This window comes from Biomphalaria glabrata, chromosome 7, assembly GCF_947242115.1.
Source record: "Biomphalaria glabrata chromosome 7, xgBioGlab47.1, whole genome shotgun sequence".
Classification (NCBI taxonomy): Eukaryota; Metazoa; Mollusca; class Gastropoda; family Planorbidae; genus Biomphalaria; species Biomphalaria glabrata.
Window position 1 is genome coordinate 11,043,540 of NC_074717.1, and position 4,692 is coordinate 11,048,231.

Sequence of the window (4,692 nt, forward strand, 5' to 3'; positions counted from 1 at the left end):
TACCGAAAAAAAAATTATAGCAATAGATACTAAACGTGCATATGTATAGTTGGATAACTAGCTACAGTCACTTACTAAGCTTACTTTATTTTTAAAAAGTTGTCTGCAAAAAGTGCATTTTTAAAAGAGCATTTTTTCCGCAAAGGTGTTACACTACTGGTGAGTGTTACCCGGTGCGTTCCTAGCGTGACGCCACTGATTTATAGTTTATCTCTCCCAATATGTGTTAAAATCCCTGGTGTAGTTTTCTTAGGCAGCATTGGTGGATAGACTTCAGCCGTTATATAGTGGTCGGAATATAAAACCCATAAGTATATAAAAGTAAGGGAAGAAATATAGGCTACTTCTGCAGAGTGTAGACCTTCAATTATTTTATATGATTATTCCTCCCTTGGTCAGACTTGTTCTTGACTTCTGCTACAGCGGCATTAGCACGCGCAATAGCCTACTCATGAGCTAGATTGGCATTTAATATGGTGCTTCCCAAATTCACTATAAACATTAATAGGTTAGATATGGGTAGAAGGTATGTGCCTGAATGGCCTAATTATCTTTTTTGTCTCTAAATATTTTTTGTGACTTTGAAAAAAAAAACTCTATCAACAGTAAGACTGACACAAGATATGGTTTATTTTATTGACACGAGAATAAATGAAGTTCAAATAAGGTATTGATACCCTTTGACAATAAGAGTGTTACAAGAAATGGTATTCAAATTCAGCTCAAATTAGAGATAGAGACCTAACATATATATGTATCTATATCTGTGACTAAATTGTCAATGCCGGCATTTGTATGAGAGTTTCAATTCGTAAGTTATGAGAAGGTATTTAGAAATCAATAAAGACAAAAATAAAAGAAAATATTAAGGCATAAAAAAATGTAATAAGCATACGTAGTCGTAAACAATATTATAACATTAAATTATTCAAGTTTATCATTAAACCAGATGATAGGACAAACGGGAAGGCCTACACTGGTTATACAACTGATAAGCGCTATAACTCTCCTTACCTGAACCTGAAGTCTCAACCAGCAGCGCGCGCTAGGAAAATAAATAATTGAAAGAAAAGAAAAACTCAAAATGCACTCCCCTGCTCGCGTGTGCAAACTTCAATGACTTTGCAGAATAAAAAGAGGCCAGGATGAAAGACCACGTTACTAAATATAGTCAAATTGTAAGCCATTTGTGGATTCTGGAATAAAGTTTACTACGATATAAACATGAGAAATAAAATTGTATTTCTTATAAATGATCTCACAATGAATTATAGCGTGTTGGTAAAGTCATTCAATCAGCATGTGATCTTTATCTGTCTATCTATCTATGTATCTATATGTCTGTCTATCTATCTATGGAAATTCCGTTTGGCTTAATTTTTCACCTCTGCATTACTAATACAAAAACAATATAGATGCGAACACCAACGGCATTCAGAAAGTAAAGAGATCTCTGTCAATCTAAACTGTCTGTACATGTCTTGAACGTTATTATCTATAGGTGGAGCAACATTACCAAGTGATTGTGTGTATCAATACCTATTAGTACAACTATTTCTTCATCCTTGATAACTATAGTTACCAAAATATACTATTGTCATTACTCTCTCTCTCCGCAGTTTCCTGTTTTTTTTGTTGTTTTTTTGGTTTCCCCTTTTTGACCTGTTTTTGTGTTTGTTTGTTTTTTCATTAAAATGACGATGTTATGTATGAAGCATAAAACAGTTTATTTGAATGCATTGGAAATAACTGTTAACGTCCAGTGACAACCTCTTTTTTCTACCATTGAGAAAGTCACTTTTCTGTGTCTCGTTTATACTCTGCCGGTCTGGTCAAAAGTTTGTACACATTATTTCTCCCACACCCATTCTCGAATCAAGTTGAAACTTTACACAATTATTCATTGGTATAAACAAGACATGAATCAATAAAACCTTTTTTTTTTCTTAAAGTATATCAGATTAAAATAAAATACTTTTAAAAGGACCAAAAAAAGGCCTACTATTTCAGAAAGGAGTAGGCCTAATGTTGAATGGATATTGCCGTGTAAGGAGACGGAAAACGTCTCACTCCGGTGGCCTACAAATGCATGTTATTCATGTGGTTTAACTGGAAGAAAGAGTGAATAAAAGCCAACTTTCTGATGTGAAGTGAATGTTTAATGTCTGACTGAAACCGTGGTTAAGTGTTCACTTCGTAGACTAATGCAATTGGTTTTTGTGGTGTTGATGTCCACGAGTGTTCATGTTTACAAGATAGGTCTACTTTAATTTACAAACATGCATAGTCCATTTCAAGTAAGTTTGTGAAACTTAACCTACTTTCATTGCATTAATACCCTCAAGAAGTAGGGCAGTTCTTTGAACTCAGCCTGATTCTCTTGCACCGAAAGTTACCTCCCTTGACCCAGCCTACATGTTTATGTAAGAGCTCAGGATACATCCATTTACGACGTCCTCACAAAATCTTTTTTTTTTTTTTTTCGAACTACTTTCATCCTGTGAATGTAATTTAAATGTTATTGTTAGTTCTTTCACTTCTTATATGTCTGATGTAGCATTTCTGCTGTTAATAAAATCTATTTTAAAACCAGAAACCAAGCACTTCGCCACCTCTTCACTCAAAAAATATAAGGAAAGATAGAACAGGAAAAAAGTTGCTTGTTAGAGAGTAGAAAATTGTACATCGTTACAAGCGGATATTATTTTTTATTTCTTTGACATTAAAAAAGAGTATCTGAATTATTTTGATTAAAAAAAAAACAACACATTTCCATGTACTCTAATAAAGACGTACGGATATAATGGAATAGCCTAACTATAGACTTATAGATATAGTATATATAAGTCTAAGAGCCTAACACCCCCTTACACACACACACACATGTGCTCCCGTAAGCTTCAATCCCTTATACAGACAAGGTGATAAATAGACAACATATAGTCTACGTTTCTGAGTCTTGAATGTGACAATTCAAAAAGTGTTTTCTTATGGACAGCAGTATCGGTATATAGTCAAGATTGGAGGCATTTGACATGAAAATGTATACGATTTTAATTAAAATTATATTGACATTAATTTGCTTTTAATTAACACACACATGCACAAATAATTTAATTTTGTATAGTTGGCTTACATCCCCAAGTCTTTCATTTATAGTTTTCGAGTGGACGTCATAAATGGATAACCTCTATTCCCCTCCCCAAAGTGTGAATAGATTTGTGTCTCCACTCCCTCTCTTTTTTTAAAAAATCAGACATATACTCAAATAAGTTGTCTCTCAAAATAGTAGACCTAATGAGGAAATCCCAGATTATTAGACAAACAGATAAATGTAAATCTAGACTATAGTCGAAAACATGTAGGCCTAAGTAGGACCTTGTCAGATACATTAGTTGACTTTGTTGAAGAAAACTTGTATGCCTAGAACAGTTTGAAGAAACATGCCCATGATGACTTTTTAGGCCATACTCCCATGAGAATATTAGTAAAGTAAATTAACCCTTTCAAACCTTGCGACCTAAAGGACAGATTGTGTTGAGGTTATCTGTTTCTACAAGCGACGGTTAACGAGGGTGTCATGTGGCCAGCACAACGACCAACCGCCTTTACTTTCCCAAACAAATGTCAGGTACCCATTAGAATTGGGTGTACCACGGGCGTAGCCGGGGGGATCGGAGTCTACCCTCCGCCCCGAAATGAAATCGACCCCACAGGAAGGATGGATGATGGAATTTTGTGACTGTTTTTTTTTATATTGTTTAATGTAAGATTTTAATATTAATCCATCACTTGCTCCAGCGCAGCCCGGGGGGGGGGGGGGTAAGTCTAAAAATTCCTCCTCCAAGTGGTTTTGAGGTTAAAACCCCCCACTTCATTAAAACAAAAATTAAAGCTAACGACAGTAACCAAAATTCATGAGTGTAGCCTGGCGTTGGGTTTTTAAAACCCCACTTCAGAGGTTTTGACGTTAAAACCCCCTTCTTCAATATAATACTAAGAAAAAACAGTCACCAAATTCTATGGGCGAAGCCACGAGTTTTTTTTAGTTTAAAACCCCCTCCAGCGGGTTTTCAAGTTTAAACCCCCCCCCCCTCTTCAATATGAAAATAAAGCAAACTACAGTCACCAGACTATATGAGCGTAGCCAAGAGAGGATTTTAAGTTGAAGTTTCCCAACGTGTGCCCAATAGAGCTAGTTTCAGGCGTCCTAAATATCCCAATGTTGAACTCTGGATTGCCCAGTATGAAAGCTGTACAATGTTTACCCAATTCATAAAAAAGGGTTCGATTTCAGAATACGAAAAATTCGCTTTGCGTCTAATTCGAGCATATTCCAGGCAATAATGAAATCAGATTCTCAACTGTCAACACATAAAGTAGCTGTGCCGCTAAAACATTGCAAGGTTGCTCTAAAGGTGTTTTTGTTTTGTCCATGGTGCGAAAGTATCAATGATCATTAGGCGTATGCGTGGGATTGGGCAAAACAGACTGACACTTATATCGAAAAGGGGAAGAGATGATCTGAGATAGGAGCCAGATCACAAGAGATGTCGTTTGTTTCTGCAGGAGACTTTCAAAGAGGCAAACTTAACTAACATTAAGACACATTTATAGCTGTTAGATGTAGGCCTAAATATTAAAGAAAATGTATTGATTAGTACTCAATAAGAAAAAAACAACTCATTAGCA

General features: G+C 35.5%; 1 protein-coding gene across 4 annotated transcripts in view; it reads right to left on the reverse strand.

The window, feature by feature from the left end:
* The window catches only part of LOC106056890 (xanthine dehydrogenase/oxidase-like), a 35,051-nt gene extending 33,920 nt beyond the window's left edge, over window positions 1-1,131 (reverse strand). Inside the window, exon 1 of one of the 4 annotated variants that reach the window (XM_056035091.1) lies at window positions 1,015-1,131. The gene's annotated coding sequence lies outside the window, so the exon portion shown is untranslated. The other 3 variants (XM_056035092.1, XM_056035093.1, XM_056035095.1) reach the window with 3 other exon arrangements.
* Window positions 1,132-4,692: the final 3,561 nt, after the last annotated feature.